Source organism: Jaculus jaculus, chromosome 22 (assembly GCF_020740685.1).
Source record: "Jaculus jaculus isolate mJacJac1 chromosome 22, mJacJac1.mat.Y.cur, whole genome shotgun sequence".
In the NCBI taxonomy this organism is placed as follows: domain Eukaryota; kingdom Metazoa; phylum Chordata; class Mammalia; order Rodentia; family Dipodidae; genus Jaculus; species Jaculus jaculus.
In genome coordinates, this window is record NC_059123.1 from 13,128,574 (window position 1) to 13,152,256 (window position 23,683).

The following is a 23,683-nucleotide window of genomic DNA, read 5'->3' on the forward strand; positions in this document are numbered from 1 at the left end:
CGCCAGGGCTTCCAGCCTCTGCAAACAAACTCCAGACGTGTGCGCCCCCTTGTGCATCTGGCTAACGTGGGACCTGGGGAACCGAGCCTCGAACCGGGGTCCATAGGCTTCACAGGCAAGCGCTTAACCACTAAGCCATCTCTCCAGCCCTGATATATTTTTTTAATCTAACATATAATTATAAAAACCTTATGGTCAGTAGTGATGAAAGCCTCGGCATCTCCAAGGATTTCTTGCCCCAGTAAGTTAGCAGTGAGTCCAGTCACCACGAGAGGGTGGACTTTTTCCCTGTCCCCACCTGGGTCAGTCCAAGGGATCCACATGGCAGTCTCCCAGGAGGTGGACTGCCCACCAACTCCCAGTAGGGGAAGGCCTGGCACAAGCTGCCAGGAGGGGTCACTTCCTCCTTTCTCAGGACCGTTTGATTCACTCCAGTGTCAATGAGAAATTTGAAGTTTTTATTGCCAATATTTAAAATAATTTTGGGTCTAAGGCCGGGGACCAGGGGGATGGTCCAATGGGCTTTGATGGTCTCTTTCCCCTTATTTAATGGGGCTGAGGGGAGCCCCAGGAGGAGTTTAAAGGCTTTCCCTGTATGTCAAACTTTGACCGGCACTCCCTAGCCCAATGAAACCCCTTATTGCATTTAGGGCAGTGGGTAAGAGGGGTATTGGTCATCCCCTCAGAGGGCGGAGGAGGCTCTGTCTTGTTGGGACACTCCTTTTTAAAGTGACCCTCATCCCCGCACCCGAAACATGTTGAGTTTTTAGGATTTAACTGTAATGCGCAGATCATAGTGGCCAAATCTCTCTGTTTATTTTCCTGAAGGGCGGAAGCCATGGCCCTAACCTGATGGGAGATAGTGCCAACATCCTTGGTGGCTACAATCCATCTACTCATGGAGTTGTCCCTGAGACCTGCACAGGCGAGGTGGTGATCAGCCATCATCCCTTCCCAGACCAACATTTTAGTAAACTGATCTCATAATGCCCCTGGGGGAAATTTTCTTTGGAGACTTTTTTCCACCCTATCTATAAATGTAGCCAAGTCCTCAGATGGTTTCTGAGTAATACCCATAAGGGGGGGTTTCAGAGGGTCTCTCATCAAGCTTTTTCCATGCCACCAAGCCCAGTGCCCTGACCTGGTCCCTATACAGGTCAGGTATAGCTGCCTGTTGAGTGCCTGTAGCATATTGATCAGAGGTACCAGAGAGCATCCCAAAAGTTATCGGCACAGGGGGCTGTTGACTTTGGTTTCGTTCTGCCTGTGTATGGCACTCATTTCTAAAAAAGGCACAACACTTAATGTATAGGGGACCCAACAAGACAGCCCTGACTAGATTTTTCCAATCTTGGGTTGTACAAGGTTGATGGGCAAGTCCCTGTAATAGGGTCTCAGCCCAAGGAGAGTTGGGTCCATCCTCCGAGACCGCCTTTTTAATCTCCTTAAGGTTCTGAGCTTCCAACAGACACCAGGCAGCAGGGCAATTGCCCCAGGATTTAGATTGATGGGAAATAAAAAAGTAGTTTTATTTTCTGGTGGCTTGGTGGCCAAATATGAAGAAGGGGCCAAGGGGTTCCAGAAAGTGTCAATGGAGGAGGTAGAGGAGGTCCCCTGAAAGGCTAGGGAGCACTGTCAAAGGGATTGAGTGAGGAGTATAAAGATGTATCCTGTTGTGGGGTTTTTAAAGCTGTATCTACAGGAGGAGTAGCCAGATCAGGCTGTATACTCTTTTTCTACTGTCTTTTGTTTATGTTTGGTTGGCCTTGGAGGGAAGCAGTCCTTGAGGGCTAAGATCGTAGGGAGGACCCCTGGGGGGGGGTATTTGACCTTTCTCCATATGTGCCCAACAAACAAGGGCCTCTACCCTATCCCACATGTCCCAGTCAAAGAGATTTCCTTCCAGCACCTATGGTGCCAGCTTGAGAAGGCAATCCCAGGTCTGTTGAGCCTGATTACCAGTCAGATTAAGCCCTATACTTTAGCAGTGCCCTGAGAAATTCTAAGGCAGGGTTGGATTTAGAGGTAGACTGTCCCATATTATAAAGTTGAGAGAGAAATGTCCATAAAATTAGGGTGATAGCAACCCACAGACACACGAGTACAACATAACCACAAGGATCCAAAAGATAGGTTAGCATGTTGTACAAAAGTCGCAGATGCAGCTTGTCTGCAAACTGAAAGTGAAAAGAAAGAGAAAGAGACCAAAGAGATGTTGACAAGCAAGTACAGGTTATAGAAGCAAAGTTTAGCACATTAAATATGGAGACTGCCTCATAACTCATGAGGGTATGCTCACCCACACACTGATTGACCTCCTCAATAAATGCCTCTCACGGGGCACTAGTCTGCCAGGTTCCTGGAGCCCCACGTTGGGCACCAGATGCCAGGCTCTGCCAGAGGGCAGGTAGTGCTGAGGAAGGACCAGGCCTGCTGGTTCCTCCCAAGGGGTTGAGAAGGAAGGTGGGCATCGTACAACCCAGAATCTCTCCAAGTCACCGGAGAAAAACCACACTGAGTCAGGATTCTTGTGGAAGCAGGAACTCACAGGAACTCGTTTTATTGTTATAGGCAGTTGCCTATATAATGTTGGGAATGAAGGCAGAGATTTTAGGCCAGCAGGAGAGGTAAGGGCCAATAGTAAACTGTGACTATTGAAATGATAATTCCAACTCCTATGCGGAGGTGGAAGGCAAGAAGCCATTAGGCGTCTTGGTGAGTCATAGCTGGCCAGAGACAGGTCGCCAAACTTCAGCTAGGCTCAGGAGGTTCCACTAGGCCTCACTCCTGGGCCATTCAGGGCCCAACAAGTACCATGCTGTTTTTATTACTATGGCTTTGAAATATAGCTTTAGATCAGGTATGGTGATGCCTCCAGAGATATTTCTTTTGCTGAGTATATGCTTGGATATCTGAAGCCGTCTGCCTTTCCATATGAAATTTGAGATCATTTTTTTCTATCTCTGTGAAGAAAAATGTTGGGATTTTAATTGGAATTGCATTAAATCTGTTTATTGCCTTTGGTAGGGTTGCCATCTTCACAATTTTAATTCTGCCTATCCAGGAGCATGGGAGGTCTTTCCATTTTCTCAAGTCCTCCTCAATTTCTTTTTTGAGTGTTTTTATGTTTTTGTTGTATAGATCTTTCACTTCCTTGGTTAATGTTATTCCAAGGTATTTTTGTTGTTGTTGCTATTGAAAATGGGACCATGTCCCTTATTTTTTTTCTCTGTATCTTTGTCATTTGCATATAGAAAGGCTACTGATTTTTGTGCATTGATTTTTTTATATGTTTTTTGTTCATTTTTTATTTATTTGAGAGTGACAGACACAGAGAGAAAGACAGATAGAGGGAGAGAGAGAGAATGGGCATGCCAGGGCTTCCAGCCACTGCAAACGAACTCCAGATGCATGCATCCCTTGTGCATCTGGCTAAGGTGGGACCTGGGGAACCAAGCCTCAAACCAGGGTCCTTAGGCTTCACAGGCAAGCGCTTAACCACTAAGCCATCTCTCCAGCCCTGATTTTTTATCCTGTTACTTTGATATAGGAGTGAATCACCTTCAGGAGTTTTGGGATGGAGTCTCTCGGGTCTCTTACGTATACAATCATGTCATCAGCAAATAGAGCTATCTTAACATCTTCCTTTCCAAATTGTATCCCTTTTTATTTCTTTCTCCTGTCTTATTGCTTGAGCTAGGACTTCCAGTACTATATTGAAGAGCAGAGGTGAGAGTGGACAACCCTGTCTTCCTGATCTCAATGGGAATTCCTCCAGTCTCTCTCCACTAAGTATTATTTGGGTCATAGGAGCTTTGTATATTGCCTTTATTATGATAAGATATGAACCAACCATGCCAATTCTCTCCAAAGTTTTGACCATGAAGTCATGTTGTATTTTGTCAAAGGCCTTTTCTGCATCATCGAAATGATCATGTGGTTTTTGTGCTTAACCTTGTTTATGTGGTGTATTACATTGACAGATTTCCATATATTGAACCACCCATGAGTTCCTGGGATGAATCCCACTTGATCAAGGTGGATAATGCTTTTGATGTGTCGTTGGATTCGGTTTGTGAGGATTTTGTTCAGGATCTTTGCATCTAAGTTCATCAAGGCAATATTGGGGAGTTTATTTATTTATTTATTACTTTTTCAATCTCAATGAGTATAATAGGTTTGTTTAGGAGATTAATCTGCTCTGAGTTTAGTTTTTTTTATTCATTTTTTATTGATTTGAGAGTGACAGTCAGAGAGAGAAAGGGAGAGAGAGAGATAGAGAGAGAGAGAGAGAGGGAGAGAATGGGTGCTCCAGGGCTTCCAGCCACTGCAAACGAACTCCAGATGCGTGTACCCCCTTGTGCATCTGGCTAACGTGGGTCCTGGGGAGTTGAGCCTTGAACCAGTGTCGTTAGGCTTCACAGGCAAGCACTTAACTGCTAAGCCATTTCTCCAGCCCTGAGTTTAGTTTTGATAAATGGTATGTGTCCAGGAATTTATCCATCTCCTCCACATTATCCAGTTTTATGGAGTAGAGGCTTTTTGTTTGTTTGTTTGTTTGATTTTTGAGGTAGGGTCTCACTCTAGCCAAGGCTGTCCTGGAATTCACTATGTAGTCTCAGGGTGGCCTCGAATTCACGGCAATCCTCCTACCTCTGCCTCCCAAGTGCTGGGATTAAAGGTGTGTGCCACCACGCCCAGCAGAGTAGAGGTTTTGAAATAAGTCCTGATGATTCTCCCAATTTCACTTATGTCTATTGTGATTTCTCCTTTTTCATTTCAAATTTTGTTAATTTGAAGCATCTTTTTTTTTTTTTTTTTTTGCTTGTTCAAGTTGGCCATGGGTTTGTCAATCTTATTCTTTTTTTCAAAGAACCAGCTCTTTGTTTTGTCAATTTTCTTAATTTTTTTCTTAGTTTCCAATTCACTAATTTCTGCTCTGATCTTAATTATTTCTTTCCTTCTGGAGCTTTTTGGGTTGGATTTTTCTTGCTTTTCGAGTGCCTTTAGGTGGATGGTTAGGTTATTGATTTGGGAGTTGTCTGTCTTTATTATGAAGGCATTTAGTGCTATGAATTTTCCCCTGAGGACTGCCTTCATTGTGTCCCATAATTTTTTTTTTAATTTTTATTTCTGCTTTATTTATTTATTTGAGAGGGACAAGTGGAGAGAGAATGAGGCCGAGAGAGAGAGAGAGAGAGAGAGAGAGAGAGAGAGAGAGAGAGAGAGAGAGAGAATGGGCGTGCCAGGGCCTCCAGCCACTGCAAACGAACTCCAGACACGTGCAGCCCCTTGTGTATCTGGCTAACGTGGGTCCTGGGGAATTGAGCCTCGAACCAGGGAGGCAGGGTCTCATTCTAGCCCAAACTAAACCTGGAGTTTGCTCTGGGCTCAAATTCACATTGATGATCCTCCTAGTTCAGCTTCTCAAGTGCTCAGATTAAAGACATGGTCTTGCTTTAAAACGAGATTTTTTTTAAAGATGGGCTGCATGACCTTCTGATGACCTTGGTGAAAATAACCCTCCAATATCAGAGTCTTAAGTTCTTAACTTCAACACCTCCCAGCTGTGTGCATATGTAACGTCTTCATGCATCTCTGTGCTCAATTGTTCTTTCTGCAGAACAGAGACAATAATAGTGCATCTCTGAGTTGTGGTGATTAAATAAGGGGGTTCAGGAAAGCCTTGGCACAATGCCTGGTACAAAAGAAATACTTAATAAATTATTAATTGAACTATTGTTATTAATATTAGCATGATAAAGCTCCTCCAGATGTTCTTCTTGCTAATTAAGACTGGATTTGATGCCCTACAAACAGAAACTTCAGTGTTAATATTGATATCAGGAGGTTTAAGCTCCGGTTCTAACTCTACCATTCAACAACATGTATGGCCTTGGACAAATCTTGCAGTGAATTTAGTCAAGTGTAAAATGGGTTTCACCCTGTTTACTCTCAGTGCCAGATGCGAGTACGAGTGGTGTTTTAACTTGTTATTTTAAGACAAGAAGTTCCTGAACTCATGATCTTTACCTCAGTCTCCTGAGTTGCTGGGATTACAGGCCTGCACCACCAAGCCTGGCTGAGAATAACATTTTTATTTTGTCTCATTTCTTTGATGTAAAGCCCTACTTACCTGTATAAATCTGAGAGTAGTGGTGCTGGTGATGGATTGAGGATGAAGGCAAATCTTGTTCAGGCTTTAAATGGCCAGGTGACAAGTTCCCACTTCTGTAAGTACACTCCAAGTTAGAGCACAGCCTTCAGGCTGGTAATAGTGTAAACCCCAATCAATGAAAGATACGGTAAAGAAAAGAGACAGGAAATTATATCAAAACCAATAGGGCTTTCCGATATATTATCACTATAAATTGCTACTATTACTTTGCTATTCTTTTGTTTTTATTTCAGTTTTGTCTTTTGAGATAGGGTCTCATATAGCCTTGAACTCTGCCCTGGCCAGCGGGGAGTTGAACAAGGACTCAAGGAGAAGCTAACCTGGGTGAAAGACAAACAGACACAAGAAGGAGACCATGCTAGACATTTGTCACAGCCTCAAGAGTTTATTCTTACATGTAGGTTTATACAGGGTTGTAGGGGGAAGGGAACGTGGTCAGGGCAAGGAGTTGTAGGGGGAAGGGGACATAGTTAGGGCAAAGATCACAGAGTTACTGGTTAAACTGCAATGCCTTTGTTTCTTCATTAGCTACCGGCAGGATGGGGGAATGTTTGGCCAGGTGTACGATCCCATTGTTTCTGGTAGTTGAATATTAGGTGAGGAAGTAGAAACTTAACTTGCTATATTGCAGTCTTTGTTTCTGGTAGTTGAGTATTAGGTGAGGAAGTAGAAACTTTAACTTGCTATATGGCAGTCTCTGTTAACATGGCTGAGGTTTGGTTCATGTTTCCCAACATCTCCTCCCTTCTTTTATACAAAAAGAGGGGAAGGCCCACTTTGCAGCGATGGGCATTAACCAACTGGGGAAGTAGGGACCCGACTCCTCCCATGGGATGTCTTTTTCTCACAATCTTTGGCCCTTGGTAACTTTTGGGGAGGGGAGGCAGGGCCTATGTGGCCGGAGAGCGAGGCATGGCCTTAGTGATAACAGTTATGGTACCAACCTCCATGCAAGCCAGCTATACCTCTCAGGGAATCCAGAAGCGGTCAGATAAGGACCTTCCCCTGCAGTGCTTTGCCTCGCATCCACGTTGGTGCCCATAACACACTCACTTCATTGTGAGCTGATATGTATAGGTCTGGATCCTATGCAGCTCCTAAAGGAGGGGTAGCTATTTGGCCAAGACAGGTAGACCGGAGCGATAGCAGAGGTATAGAGGACAGTAGTATAGTAAATAGGTACAGAATGTAAGATAAATGGAGAGTGACAGCTGCAGGTGGCAAGTCTTCAGTGGCAACGCCTCCATCTGCCAGCTCCAGTCTGTGATAATGGACCTGTAAAGGCTGCATCTTAATGGCTTTAATCTGTTGACATATAAAAGACATGATTTTAATTATAATAACGGGTCCGATTGTGAGTGAGAGGATTAAGATAAGTAGAGGTCCTTCCAGCTTTGTCCTGTTAGGGAAAAAAGGGAGATTCTCTCAGGGAAGTGTTTCTTCACTGGATATATGAGATGTCACTGGAGGATCATCAGCTTGTTTTACAAGTCTCTCTGGTCAGACAAGCATACTGATCCTCGGCCCCAAATGAGTACTGGGTCTGGGCCATTCCATTTAAAGTTAAAGGATCTTTCCACATGGCTTTGGCAAAGGTATTTTTTGAATTTGTGCACCAAAGGCTATCAGCAGCTGAATTTCCCTGAGTATCAAGGGTTAAAAAGTTTAGGATAAACAAGGCATGATGAAGGATATTTCTTGGAGAGCCTTTTATGGGATATAAATCCCCCATTTTTAACTTTTGGAGGGTAAATGGACCCAGAAGAGGGGCCCCTCCTGCCAGAACACCCCAGTGGGTGTAAAGACAGTGGCACAAATGACCAGGAGAAGAGGCTTTTCATAAGAGATAAAAGTGACCCTTTGGCTCAGAATTGTAGCCTCCACTATCTTTAGGGCCTCTAAAATTTAACACAGGTAAACTAAATGCAAAATGCTGATGATCCTCAGAGGGTAAGGGAATTGTAAAAAAGCAATCTTTAGGTCAATAATGATTTTACTATATCCTGCAGGAATTGCTACTGGAGTGGGGAGGCCTGGTTGTACGGCTCCCATAGGTACCATGGCCTGATTCATTTTTCTAAGGTCCTGGAGCAATCTCCATTTTAAGGGCATTCCAGAAACACTCCATTGTGGAGGCCTCTGACCACCTGTTTAGATAAACCTATCATTTTAAAAGTTTTAAAGTACCGTTGTTTGCTTAGCCCATCACAATGGAGATTACCTTATTCTCAGTGTTTTTTGACCCAGCAGGTTTCTCTGTTTTAGATTCTCCTCCTTCTTTCTTATCCATCTCTGGCCATCAGTGGACAAAATTCAGGGAGAAGTAGGATAAAGTCTGAGAGAGCCAGGGACATGTCCTATAGTGTATAGCTCAGACCTCTGTGTGAACATTTACAATAGACTTCATTAAACACTTGAAGAAAAAAGGCAATGGGCATAAGAGAAGCAGAAGGCAAACTCCCACAGCTGCAAAGCTGCCTATCCAGGAATTTAGAGAGTCCCAACCAGGCAACACAGACTTCATTGTAGTAAATAAATCATTAGCAGCCTTAGTAGCATCAAAATCAAGATGGCTGTTTTGTATAGTTAGAATTTTTGAATGTAAGTTAACCAAATCTAACAAATTGTTATCATGGTGCCAAAATTGAGACAGTTACTTTACATACAATAGAGTAGAATTTGGTCTTTTCTGAGCCAAAACAGCTAAGTAAATATTAATATAACCTTTGATAAAGTTTTTGAAAGAAAAATATTATTTGACAACCAGTGATTTTGGCTTAAACTTGATAGCTATTGATTTTTATGTACCACAGAAATTTTTATTAATATAAAACAATTTTATGTTTTACCCATGACTTAAATTTGATAAAGTTTAAGTAAGCTATTCCAAGAAATCCCAGGAAGATGAAAGTTATTATTACTGAAATTAAATCACTTAAACCTAAGTGATTAAACCTAGTTATGACCATTCAATAAAATTAGCATAAATAAGACAGAAGTTACCTGTAAAGTTACAATGTCTTTAGGTATGAGTACTTTACCTTTGGAAATTAACCATTTCTATGTGAGCCTTTATCTTTAGAATAGCTAAAACCTTGATGAAAAGAGGAACCTAATTTACTTTACTGAGAGAGTCTTAAAGCCAGGTTTTTTTAAAATTTATTTATTTATTTATTTGAGAGCGACAGACAGAGAGAGAAAGACAGATAGAGGGAGGGAGAGAGAATGGGCACGCCAGGGCTTCCAGCCTCTGCAAACGATCTCCAGATGCGTGCGCCCCCTTGTGCATCTGGCTAACGTGGGTCCTGGGGAACCGAGCCTCGAACCGGGGTCCTTAGGCTTCACAGGCAAGCGCTTTGCCGCTAAGCCATCTCTCCAGCCCCTTAAAGCCAGTTTTATAACCCTTAAATCATAACAAATTAGCATCAGTGACCTGTTAATGAGTGAGGCCTTATCATAAGACTCAGTTTATCTATTTAACATTTTGTCTAGTGAGAGACTTTATCTAACAGATGTGACTTTAGGTGTTCATAAGAGATGAGCTAACTGAGCAACAAAAAAGAGGCTGGTGGTATCACCATACCTGATTTTAACCTATACTACAGAGCCATAGTAACAAAAACAGCATGGTACTGGCACAAAAACAGACATGTAGATCAGTGGAACAGAATAGAGGACCCAGATGTAAGCCCAAGTAGCTATAGCCACCTGATATTCGATAAAAATGCCAAAAATACTCATTGGAGAAGAGACAGCCTCTTCAGCAAATGGTGTTTTGAAAACTGGATAAATATCTGCAGAAGGATGAAAATAGATTCTTCTCTCTCGCCATGCACAAGAATTAAGTCCAAATGGATTAAAGACCTTAACATCAGACCGGAAACTTTGAAACTGCTAGAGGAAAAAGTAGGGGAAACCCTTCAACATATTGGTCTTGGCAAAGACTTTCTGAATACAACCCCAATTGCTCAGGCAATAAAACCACAGATTAACCACTGGGACCTAATGAAATTACAAAGATTTTGCACCGCAAAGGACACAGTGAAAAAAGCAAAGAGGCAACCTACAGAATGGGAAAAAATCTTCGCCAGCTATATATCTGATAGAGGATTAATATCTAGGATATACAAAGAACTCAAAAAGTTAACCAATAAGGAATCAAACAAGCCAATCAAAAAATGGGCTAAGGAGCTAAATAGAGAGTTCTCAAAGGAAGAAATACAAATAGCATATAAGCACCTAAAAAAATGTTCTACGTCACTAGTCATCAGGGAAATGCAGATTAAAACTACATTGAGATTCCATCTCACTCCTGTCAGATTGGCCACCATCATGAAAACAAATGATCATAAATGTTGGCGGGGATGTGGAAAAAAAGGAACCCTTCTGCACTGCTGGTGGGAATGCAATCTGGTCCAGCCATTGTGGAAAACAGTGTGGAGGTTCCTAAAGCAGCTAGAGATTGATCTACCATATGACCCAGCTATAGCACTCCTAGGCATATATCCAAAGGACTCATCTCATTTCCTTAGAAGTACATGCTCAACCATGTTTATTGCTGCTCAATTTATAATAGCTGGGAAATGGAACCAGCCTAGATGTCCCTCAACAGATGAGTGGATAATGAAGATGTGGTACATTTATACAATGGAGTTCTACTCAGCGGTAAAGAAAAATGAAGTTATGAAATTTGCAGAAAAATGGATGGACCTGGAAAGTATTATACTAAGTCAGGTAACCCAGGCCCAGAAAGCCAAGCGCCACATGTTCTCCCTCATATGGGGATCCTAGCTACAGATGACTGGGCATCTGTGTGAGAATGAAAATACTTAGTAGCAGAGGCCAGTAAGTTGAAAAGGAGACATAAAGGGTGGAGAAAGGAAGGGAGGAGGATACTTAATAGGTTGATATTGTATATATGTAATTACAATGATTGTAATGGGGAGGTAATATGATTGAGAATGGAATTTCAAACGGGAAAGTGTGGGGGTGGGGAGGGAGGGAATTACCATGGGATATATTTTATAATCATGGAAAATGTTAATAAAAATTAAAAAAAAAAAAAAGATGAGCTAAAGAGAACCACAGTTATATGCTGTATTCCTTTTTCCTTGTCAGAGACAATTGGCCATTTTTGTCTCTAGTCAGAGTCTGGGGGACACATGGCTTAAACTTGCATGGGGCTTGAGATAAAGGGGGTTCCATCTGTTTTTTTTTTTTCAGAGTCCAGCTTTCCATGAATTTAAGTAGGATATGTTGGAAAGCAAGAACAAAATGAAATTACAGAGCAGAGAGATAAGCATCCTGACATTTCTTTCCTATTTCGAAGTTGTTCGTTTTTACATAGCAAATTTGCCCATTTGCAAAACACAAGGTGATAGACTCTTGTCTATGTTTAACCTGGTTAAACCTCCAATTACATCTTTACTTATGACTTTGTGACCCACCTAACATAGGCATCACCTGTGGCTAATGCAAGATGAATTTAGATTAAGACTATATCCCTATATAAAACTTTTAGAGTATCCTTAAGAGTCTGTAAGCAGTTGAAGAATCTCTAACTTTAGGCATGGTGTTTAGGTTTAGCCTGAAAATTCTTTCCTACATACGCACATCTTTATCCACATACCTTAATATTCTTAGTACCACTCAAAAAGCATTTTTAACGAGCATTCTATGTCCCAACATTGAAAAATTCTTTCCCAGTTCCTTCAGTCAATTCATCAAGAATCTCTAACTTTAGGCATGGCGTTTAGGTTTAGCCTGAAAATTCTTTCCTACATACGCACATCTTTATCCACATACTTTAACATTCTCAGTACCACTCAAAAAGCATTTTTAATGAGCATTCTATGTCCCAACATTGAAAAATTCTTTCCCAGTTCCTTCAATCAATTCATCTCACCCCATCATTAATTATCTTTTCTTTTCTTTTCTTTTTTTTTTTATTCCCCTGAGGGGGTGCACCGTTCCTGGAAGTATTGCAATACCAGGTCGATGCGTGGAGTGGACGGAGTAAGCTCCTATTCCAACTCCAAGCTCCAAAAATCCATTTAATATATTGTCCTCAGATAGAGGACATATCAGATATTAAACTGATAAGAACAGATACTACACTTGATCTTAGCCAAAAGGCCGAGAAGTAATATCTTTCTTATAAGGCTATTAAAAAAATTACACCAAATCTATTACTTAAAAGAAAACAGTCTTAATATACAATTTTATATCATTAATACCAATAACACACTTGGAAATTATTTTATTAGGAGTAGCTAAGGCAAATTGTGTTGTTATCTTGAGGCAGGCTGGCTCAGAAGTCAGGTCAGTTGCCTCCTCCTTTTAAGTAACAGGACATTAAAATCTTTTTAAAAATATCTGGCAAATTATAAGTTACCTCTTTAGAGGAAGTTTTGTTGTTTTTAATAATTTTCTATGTAAGGTGAACTTGATCTAGAATAAATATCTGGCAAATTTACTCCTGTAAAAGATATTTAACTTTTCCTTTTTAATTTCTATGCTTAGGTCTTTGATTTTCTTGAATGGTTTTCTAGAAGAGAAAGGAATGTCACCTGCATCCATCTCATCTCTTTAGTTACAAATAGTCACAAACATGACACGACTAGCAAGCACAATGAGCACACATACACACACACACACACACACACACAAAGAACAAATCCTCCTGATGAAATCAAAAACTTGCTTACAGAACTTGAAACAATCTTAATTCCTTGTGCTTTTAAAATATCTTTTACTATGGCAATTAGCTCCTTTTTACTCTTTGTTTAATCTTTTTTTTTTTCTTTAACCCGTGTTCCTTGTGCTTTGAGAGAAGTTTTAAGCCTTTCAACAGTTTATGTTTACTTAGGGTCTGTCCCATGATAGAAAAGGAAAGAGGAGAAACAGCAAGACCAGAGGGCAACGTTCCCGGTGGGAGAACTGGCATGGGGGGGGGGGTTCACCGATGAGCCTGACCGCAATTTTAAGAACTGGCAGCTTCTCCAAGAGCATTTACTGGCTGTTGCGTACCCAGTTTTGTTGATAGGAAGAGAGGATAGATAGGAGGTCTTTGCCAATGCCTGAACAGGCTGTCGGGATTTGCACAGGGAGCTAGGGGCCTTCAGCCAATGCCAGAGGGTAGCCCTGGCCAAGAGGCTTCAGTTGCCCTGTCGCTATGTTGCAATTCCACGCGATGGCACCAACCAAAAGTAAAAGGAGGAAAAGAAGTGCAAAAAGGAAGTCCCGCAGTTCTTGTGCCTTGAAAAAAAGACTGAATAGTCTTTACTTTAATTGCCTAAAATTCATCGCTTACCTCAAACAGATCAGTTTCGCAGGCGGGCTTTTTCTGCGTTGATCTTGGTGCAGGTCTGTATTACAGGTGTATTGCCTGTAGTGACCTCTATGCAGACCTTCACTCACCCCTCCGGTGGGGTGGCGGTCTAATGGTTGGGACAGCTGTCCACTCGAGCGACGCCCAGGTCACACTTCGTACCTTGGACCCCACGTTCTTGGGCGCCACTTGCCCTGGCCAGCGGGGAGTTGAACAAGGACTCAAGGAGAAGCTAACCTGGGTGAAAGACAAACAGACACAAGAAGGAGACCATGCTAGACATTTGTCACAGCCTCGAGAGTTTATTCTTACATGTAGGTTTATACAGGGTTGTAGAGGGAAGGGGATGTGGTCAGGGCAAGGAGTTGTAGGGGGAAGGGGACATAGTTAGGGCAAAGATCACAGAGTTACTGGTTAAACTGCAATGCCTTTGTTTCTTCATTAGCTACCGGCAGGATGGGGGGAATGTTTGGCCAGGTGTACAATCCCATTGTTTCTGGTAGTTGAATATTAGGTGAGGAAGTAGAAACTTTAACTTGCTATATGGCAGTCTCTGTTAACATGGCTGAGGTTTGGTTCATGGCTCCCAACAGAACTCACTATGTAGTTGAGGCTGGCCTTAAACTCCTGATCCTCTTGGCTCTACCTGCCAAGTGCTGAGATAAAGGCATGCACCACTCTGCCTAGTTCTCTCTTGATCTAAAAGTTTTTTTTTTTCTATGAGTATTCTTTTTTTTTGTTTATTTTTATTTATTTATTTGAGAGAGAGAGAAAGGCAGGCAGAGAGAGAGAGAGAGAGAGAGAGAGAGAGAGAGAGAGAGGGAAAGAGAGAGAGGGAGGGAGGGAGAATGGGCACACCAGGGCTTCCAGCCACTGCAAACGAACTCCAGATGCGTGCACCCCTTTGTGCATCTGGCTAACATGGGTCCTGGGGAATCGAGCCTCGAACCGGGGTCCACAGGCTTCACTGGCAAGCGCTTAACCGCTAAGCCATCTCTCCAGCCTAAAAGGTTTTTTAATAGCCTTTTAAAAGAAAAAAAAAAAACACATGTCAATATGTAGCTAGAATTCACATTTATGATATACAGTATCTTTCCTCTAAAGTTAACAAAAGTGATTTTTTTTTTTTTGGTTTCTCGAGGTAGGGTCTCACTCTAGCCCAGGCTGACCTGGAATTCACTATGTAGTCTCAGGGCGGCCTCAAACTCATGGTGATTCTATCACCTCTGCCTCCCGAGTGCTGGGATTAAAGGCATGAGCCACCATGCCTGGCTAAAAGTGAAATATATTTTAATGGGGAATAATATTAACAGGAAAATGTCATCTGTGTTGAAATTACATAGAAAACTAGACTAAAATGGTCTCTTTGTACATTTCTATTATATGCCCAATATAAAACATTTAAAATAATATCTGATGTTCTTGGCAATCTGAGGCGCAAGGGAGGGCTCTGATGGTAAACTTATTTATAGGTGCTTGTAAAAGAAGGCTGCTTTGAAGTGTTGTCAGGATTGCTGGGCATAGGGAGCAGAAGCCAGACCTGGAAGAATAAAACTTAATTATTAGATGGAACTCTCAGACTTAATAGCCCTGCATTTTGATTTCTTCAGGAAATCGATCCAAAAATCATAGACCTTAGTTCTGCTATAGCTTTACAAAGCCTAGTTTAACTAAGTGGCCCTAACAACAACAATAAAAAGTCTCTTGTTAAGCCAAGCCATGGTGAGCTTGGAATAAAACACGCCGTGACCGTGACAGGACGTCCTGGCGCAAAGTTGCGAGCATTGCAGCGCTGGCAATGCAAGCGCCTGTCACCAAGACCTGCCGCTGCCTCGCAGGCAAAGCCCGCAGCCCACCTGGCCGGCTCGAGACAGGCTGCAAATTAATACAGCAACGCTTTCCAAACGCACCTACTGAACTGTATTTTTAGAATTCCTTTCAGCAAGGCTCTATTACGTTTACAAAGCTCTAAGCCTCCCTCCTGGCTTTCGCAGAACTGGTTCACAGTGGCAGGGTAAAATCATTACGCAGCAAAAATTCAGCGAACTGAGTAGAAGTTAAAAACTAAAGCTTTCCCCTTAAATGTGAGATTCCACACAGAGCATCCCCAAAGTGATTAAGTTCATTGTTATAAAACTGTTTAAGATTTTTTTTAAAAGATATCAAAGTAATTTCACAAAAGCAGCAACTAACAGAAATATAACACAATATTCAATGCATAAAACACTTGACAAGAGAAACAAGGACATCAGCAGAGCTTTATATCAGCAAGGGACACTGGTATAGATTGATTTTTTTTTAAAAAAATAAAAACAATTTTGTCTTGTCGGCTCCTCTTCAGGAGAGGCTTTCGGGCTTGAGAGTGGGGCCGAGGGGGATCTTTGGCAATTGAGTCACCGGTGTTTTGGTCGCTGGGGTGCCAGGGCTGGTGGGGACAGCAGCCCAAAGGAAGCACCATGATTTTGGACGCACTGTTGTTGGATGAGTTAATGGGCCGGGACCGAAACCTCACCCCGGATGAGAAGCGCAGCAATGTGCGGTGGGATCACGAGAGCATTTGTAGATATTATCTCTGTGGTTTTTGCCCTGCGGAATTGTTCACAAATACTTGTTCTGACCTTGGTCCATGTGAAAAAATTCATGATGAAAATCTAAGAAAACAGTATGAGAAGAGTTCTCGTTTTATGAAAGTTGGTTATGAGAGATTTTTTGCGATACTTACAGAGCTTACTTGCAGAGGTAGAACGTAGAATTAGACGAGGCCATGCTTGTCTGGCATTGTCTCAGAACCAGCAGTCCTCTGGGGCTGCTGGTCCAACAGGAAAAAAATGAAGAAAAGATTCAGGTTCTGACAGACAAAATTGATGTGCTCCTACAACAGATTGAAGAATTAGGGTCTGAGGGAAAGGTAGAAGAAGCCCAGGGAATGATGAAGTTAGTTGAACAGTTAAAAGAAGAAAGAGAATTGCTTAGATCCACAACCTTGACAATTGAAAGTTTTGCTGCCCAAGAAAAACAAATGGAAGTTTGGGAAGTGTGTGGAGCCTTTTTGACAGTAGGAGATGCCCAGTCCCAGGTAGATGACCTTTTGAAGGGAAAACAACACATGGGCTATGCCAAAATTAAAGCCACTATAGAAGAATTAAAAGAAAAATTAAGAAAAAGAACTGAAGAACCTGATAGGGATGGGCGTCTCAAAAAAGAAAAGCAAGAAAGAGAAGAAAGAGAGCGGGAGAGAGAGAGGGAAGAACGGGAAAGGAAAAGACGAAGAGAAGAGGAAGAAAGAGAGAAGGAAAGAGCTCATGACAGAGAACGGCGAAAGAGAAGTTCACAAAGTAGACACTCAAGCCGAACCTCTGACTGAAGATTCAGCAGGTCTCGGGAGCACAAAAGATCACGAAGTAGGGAGAGAAGGCGAAGCAGAAGCTGAGATCGAAGAAGAAGTCGAAGCCATGACAGATCAGAAAGAAAACATAGATTTCGCAGTCGGGACCGAAGAAGATCAAAAAGCCGGGATCGAAAGTCATATAAACACAGGAGCAAAAGTCGGGACAGAGAGCAAGATAGAAAATCCAAGGAAAAAGAAAAGAGCGGATCTGATGATAAAAGAGTGTGAAGTCCAGTAGTTGAGAAAAAGAGTGAAGACACAAACACTGACTCGAAGGAAAGTGATTCTAAGAACGAGGTCAATGGGACCAGTGAAGACATAAAATCTGAAGGTGACACTCAGTCCAATTAAAACTGATCTATCTGATAAGAGCTCAGATCAGACAGAGGATTACTTTTTGAAGATTGTTTGAAGAATACTGAAAACAGCATAAAGTGAAGATCAACATTAAAATGACGTGAAAGAAAGCTATAGTGGCATAGAAAAAGTATAAAGCTCAATTAGTTACTTGTGTTTTTTTTTTTTAATTAAAAGTTAATTCATGACTGATGTGACCAACCAGATTTCAAAACATTGATCATAGCACAGATGCCACTTTGAAAATTTAGGTTCTGTATCATAATTTTTCTTTAAGACTTTTTAAAGAAATATGACCTAAACATGTGGCTTGCTCAGTGTTTAATTGCAAGTTTTCATTCTTGGACTTTGAAAACAGGATTAAACGTTAGTATTCATGTGAAACAGACTAAGTGGGATTCCATTTTTACAACTCTGCTATACTTAGCCTTTGGATTTAGAAGTAAAAATAAAGTATCTCTGACTCCCTGTTACAAAAATAAAAAAATAAATAAAAAATAAAAACAATAGGAACGTATACGCACAGCCCAATTTCCCTACAAGGAAAAGCCTTTCTTCCCTAAGGATATTTTTATTTTACTTTCCAACATCTGAAACCGACAAGTCTGATGTGCTTATATAAAGTTTGACAGCCCGAGACTCAAGCAGAAATAGTATTCTGTCTCTTGTTGTTCTCCTTCCTGCAGACTCAGGTCCAGCGGCTTCGGCTCGCAGCCCGGGTCGCGGGGCTCTGGGGCAGCGCGTCCGCGTCCCGCCAGCGCCGGCGGGTGACGTCAAGCTGTCGCGTCCCAAGAAGGCGCTGCCCGGGCCACACGCGAAGGGGCGCTGCCGGCGCGGGGAGCAGGCGTGGCACCTGGGCGCAGCCGTTGCCGCACGCGGACCAGCAGGAGCCGCGCCGCTCGAGGCCGCCCCCTGCAGGACGTGCGCCGCCTCCGGGAGCGCTGCGACGAGGCGGCCAAGGTGGAGCTGGATCAGAAGGTGCAGTCGCTGCAGGATGAGGTGGCCTTCCCGAGGGCAACCGCGAGGAGGACGTGGCCCACCTGCGGGCGCAGGCCCAGGCGTCACACATGCCCCGGAGCGCAAGGACTACCTGCAGACGGACATCTCCAGGGCGCTCAAGGAGATCCGCTCCCAGCTCGAATGCCACTCCGACCACAACATGCACCAGGGCGAGGAGTGGTTCAAATGCCCATAACGCCAAGCTCACCGAGGCTGCCGAGCAGAACAAGGAGGCCATCCGCTGCGCCAAGGAAGCCATCGCCGAGTACGGGCGACAGCTGCAGTCCAAGAGCATCGAGCTGGAGTCCGTGCGCGGCACCAAGGAGTCCCCAAGCGGCAGCTCCGCGACACCGAGGGGCGACACAGCCACGACCTCAATGGCTACCAGGTGAGCTCACCCACGCTGCGCCCCTCTCCCCTCAAGTAGGTTTTGCTTTATGAACTGTGGTGCCCTTGTTTGGTGTACAAATTTATGATTGTAATATCCTCTTCATGGATCCTTTCCTTGATAAGTAGGAAGTGGCCTTCTTTGTCTGTTTTGATTATTTTTGGTTTGAAGTCTATTTTATCCGACCTTAATATAGCTATGCCTGCTTGTTTATTATCCCTCTTTGCTTGGAATATTGTTTTCCACCCTTTCACCCTGAGGAGTTGTCTGTCTTTAGCCGTGAGATGAGTTTTTCTTTTCTTTTAAAGATTATTTGATTTTATTTATTTACAAGCAGAGATAAAGAGAGGAGACAGACAGAAAATGGGTGCACCAGGGCCTCCAGCCACTGCAAACCAACTCAGATGCATGCACCCCTTTGTGCACCTGACTTATGTGGATACTGGGGAATTGAACCCAGGTCCTTTGGCTTCACAGGCAAACACCTTAACCGCTAAGCCATCTCTCCAGCCAGAGATGGGTTTCTTAAAGATAGTAGATTGAGGGATCTAATTTTCTGATCCATCCTGTTAGCTTGTGTCTCTTGATGGGTAAATTAAGACCATTAATGTTTAGGATAATGGCTGTGAAGTTTGATTTGATCCTTGCCATATTGTGTTGGTATATATGGTTTAGTGTTTTCATGGACTTTGAAGTTTTTTGTGCCTTCTCTGAGTTTTGTTATTGTGATCTGTTTCTTGTAGGTATTTGAGTTTGATATTTGATTCTTCCATGTGGAGAATGTCCTGAAATACTCTCAGTAGGTTTGGTTTTGTGTTCATATAATTATAAAGTTCATGGGACATTTTTCTTTCACCATCTATTATGAGGGATACTTTTGCTGGGTAGAGTAGTTTGGGTTGGAAGCCATAGGTTCTTAGACTTTGCAGTGTTTCATTCCAGGCCCTTCTGGCTTTCAGGGTTTCCATTGAGAAGTCTGGAGTAATTCTGATGGGGTTACCTTTAAAAGTAATGTGCTGTTTTTCCCTAGCTGTTTTTTAGGATTTTCTGTTTGGTGTCAATGTTTAGAGTTTTAATGACAATATGTCTTGGAGAGTTTCTCCTTTGGTCCAATCTGTTTGGAGTATCTTGATGGGCCTTTCTTTTGAGAGAGTGGAGAAGTTTTCTTTGATTATTTTGTTAAATAAGTTCTGTATGCCTTTGGTCTGAATTTCTTATCCTTTTGGTATTTTAATGATCCTGATATTAGTATCCCACAATTCCCTCATGTTCTGTTCACAGAAATTTTTGAACTTATTGAAACTTTTGAATTCTCTCTTTCTTCCATCTTGTCTTCCAGAGCGGAGTTTCTATCCTCCACATGGCTGACTCTATTCTTGGGAGCTTCTAGAGAGTTCTGGACTTGTTCAATTAGGTTTGCATTTTCTACTACTTTTCTATGTATAGTTTCCATCCCTCTGTCAAGCTCCCTTTTCACACTATTTTCTGATTTTCTTGATGCTTCTTGGAATTCATCCTTGCATTTCTTTATGTCTTCATTTAGCATCACCAGCTGATTTTTGAGGTCTTCTTTTTTTTTTTAATTCACTCTCCTTCATATCTTTTAACTGTCTTTGAATGCCTTCCATTTTCTTATCTATTAGGTCTAGTCTAGTAATGGCAGCATCCACATGATTATCAGTCCTTTGTTGCTTTTCTGCCATTTCTACCAGTAGCTTGGTCAGGGTTGCATTGCTCATAGTTTCATTTTGGTGTTCTGATCCTAATGACTCTTTTTTTTTTTTTTAATTTTTACCAGCATTTTCCATGATTATAAAAAAAATCCCATGGTAATTCCCTCCTCCCCCCCACTTTCACCTTTGAAATTCCATTCGCCATGATATTTTGATTAGAGATGTTCATTGTGGTACTGGGTGATCTAAATGGATTTTCTTGCATTTGATTTTTCATGTTATTTCTTTTGTGCTGTGGTCTTCCCATCACAGTGTATGGGCAGGGAGGGTAGGACTGTGGTCTTGATGGGCGGGGGAACTGGCCTGTGCTATCCAGAAGGCAAGCAGATGGGCTGAGTGGTCTTGAGCTAACACATGGGTGGGTGCATCAGCCTGAACTCAAGCACAGTGGGAAGCTGAAGCAGCCTGAGGCAGATGCCAAGCAGGCTGAGCTCTCACTTAGCACAATGCCAAAGTTGCCTGAGCTCTCATGAGGTGATGGGCCAAAGCTGCCCGTGTTTGCACTAGGAGAGACACTGAAGCCCCAAGCACCAAAGCAGCCTAAACTTGCGCTTGGCAGACAGTGAGACCAAGAAGCAGTCTGAGCTCACCCACAACAGGACAATAGCGGTCAGCCAGTGCAGCAGACAGGGAGGGGCTGGCACCTGAGCTGGTGCAGGAAGACAGGCAGAGTAAGCCTGAGCTCACGTGGGCAGGTGGAATGGGCCTGAGCTCTTGCTCAGGCTGAAGGGGAGGCTCCATGATGGCAGGGGAAAACATGGCATGAGCAGAGGGAGGGAATCAAACCCTGGCCCACATAAGGTGGACAACAGGAACAGGAAGGAGAGTGTGCCAAACACTAGCAAGGGGAAACTGGCTATAACTCCTATAAGCCTGTGCCTAACAACAACACTGCCTCATGGAGGTGTTAGTTCCCAAATCTACATCAGCTGGGAACCTAGCATTCATAACACCTAACTTTATGGGAGACATCTGGATCAAACCACCACACAATGTAATCCAGATTCATAAGTGTCACATGTTAAGCAATCACCCTAGGTTAGAGAATCTGCTCTTTTCATAAAAAGGGTCTGATTTATTGAATGAACAAAGATGGCTGATGTGTGGCCATGTGGGAGCCCAAGTCATTTTTGTTGAAATTGTATATTTTTGGGTTCACCCCCTCACTTACAAATTGTAAGCCTGCTGTAATGGGGATGTCCAAAATATGAGTGAACAGGGCACCAGGTGTGTGTTCTTCTAGGAATTAGAGAGCCTAAGAAAGTCTCCCTACAAGCAGCACTGTTGTTCACCTCACCAATTCCTCTGTGCTGTGTCTTGGGTCTTGCTTTATGGGGGCATTTTGACTCATTTTTTGATAGTTTTTCTGGCATCTTTTCTTGAATTCTTTGTCGATTTTTTCCCCCCTGGATCTCCTTGTCTCTGTGCAAGAAGAAACAGGTTCTCATCTACTGTCTGCATTAGTGACTCTGTTTGTATATCACAGAAGGCAGAGGGATTTTATGGTGAGAACCACTGTAGTGGTTTTTGTACATTTAACCCCCCTTTTTTCTCACTTGCATGGTAGTGTACTGGTGGGTTGCTACATAAAAATTCAAAATTACCAGGCCCAATCCAGGCTAAGATTACTACAAAGATTGTTGTCATCGTTTGGTTCTTAGATATACTTATTCACAAATTGTTTTTCAGGAAATGAGGTACAAATTCTGAGAAGTGTTAATCTCAGAATTAATCCCTTTTTGGCTCCTACCATAGTAAGTATCACATAGCATCCTATTTGTCTATGATAAAGGCAGTCTTCAATATGATGTCATGCTTTCAATTGATGAAACCACACAGTTTTAGCTGGCCTTATTGAATTTTTATTCTCAATATCTCCAATAGAAATGTTTTAGAACCAGTTCTAGATTTTCCCTATCATGATAAAGAGATTGGTGACAGTATTTGTTTATCCTTCAGAGATAGGGCTCATATAGGTTCACTCTAATTTTTTTTTTTTTTTTTTTGGTTTTTCGAGGTAGGGTCTCACTGGCTCAGGCTGACCTGGAATTCACTATGTAGTCTCAGGGTGGCCTTGAACGCATGGTGATCCTCCTACCTCTGCCTCCTGAGTGCTGGGATTAAAGGCGTGCGCCACCACACCCTGCTCACTCTAATTTTTAAAGACTATTGAGTACATTCCTTAAAAAGACATAAGAGATGTTTTCCAAACATGATATGATGATTTTCCATTACCTTTACCTCTTGCGGTCCTTCACCACACTGGCACCAATGTGGCATCACAAAGGTTCCCAAAGCCACTATGTGGAAATACCATGCCTCATGATACACTTCTTGACCCTGAGACTCTTACTTCTTTCTGTTAAGTCTTCAGCAATATGTCCTGGGCTTATAAGACAAAAGTAATGTTGGCATTTGCCTATGGGTTTATGTTGTTCATATTTTCCCCATTACAAGGTATTAGGAGTATGCTCAATATCTACTTCTTGTCCAGCAGGGTACTTCTGAGGCAAGAATGGAGTTCCACACTCATATGCAATGTCCCAAGTCCTTTGTATGATGTGGATGTCCCAGGCAGATGTGACCAGATAACTCACATGACAGTCAGGTGCCTCATTTTGGAAAGGAAGAGATCAAGTTGTCATTATTTGCAGATTAATTTATTCTATACAGAAAGGACCAGAAAAACTCTATGAGAAATCTGTTAGAGATGATAATCACTTTTAGCAATGTAACAGGATTCATAATAAACACACAGAAACTAGTTGCCTTCTTATATAGTACCAACAGTATTCTAAGGATGAAATCAGGGAATCAATCCCATTCACATTTGCCTCAAAATCTAAAGTACTTTGGCATATCTCTTACCAAGGAAGTGAAGGATCTGTACAATGAAAACTTTGAAACACTCAAGACAAATTGCAGGAGAGCTGGGCATGGTGGTGCATGCCTTTAATCCCAGCATTTAGGAGGCAGAGATAGGAGGATCAGTGTGAGTTTAAGGCTACCTTGAGACTGGATCACTCCGTTTCAAAGCGTTTTTTTTTTTTTTTTCATTTCAGATCACTTTTTACCAGTTCTAACCAGTTCATTTTGGTTCTGACTGCTTTATTGCGTCTTTGGCTGGTTTTCTGGTTTATACTGGTTCAGACTGGTCCGGTTCAGACCGGTTCAAACTAGTTTTCACCAGTTCAGACCAGTTCAAACCAGTTTTTACTGGTTCAGACCGGTTTATTCCACTTCATATCTCTTCGTTCAGACACTGATCGTTTTTTTGTATTTTTCAAGATCAAAGTGGTTTCCACTGGTT

At 42.4% G+C, this 23,683-nt stretch overlaps 1 non-coding gene and 1 pseudogene across 1 annotated transcript; one reads left to right on the plus strand and one right to left on the minus strand.

Moving 5' to 3' along the window:
- Positions 1-12,134: 12,134 nt before the first annotated feature.
- On the minus strand, positions 12,135-12,325 carry LOC123456435. The gene has a single exon (XR_006634535.1). It is a non-coding gene; the product is annotated as a U2 spliceosomal RNA (small nuclear RNA).
- A 3,639-nt stretch (positions 12,326-15,964) lies between these two features.
- Positions 15,965-17,248, plus strand: LOC101594915 (annotated as a pseudogene).
- The last annotated feature ends 6,435 nt before the right edge of the window (positions 17,249-23,683 follow it).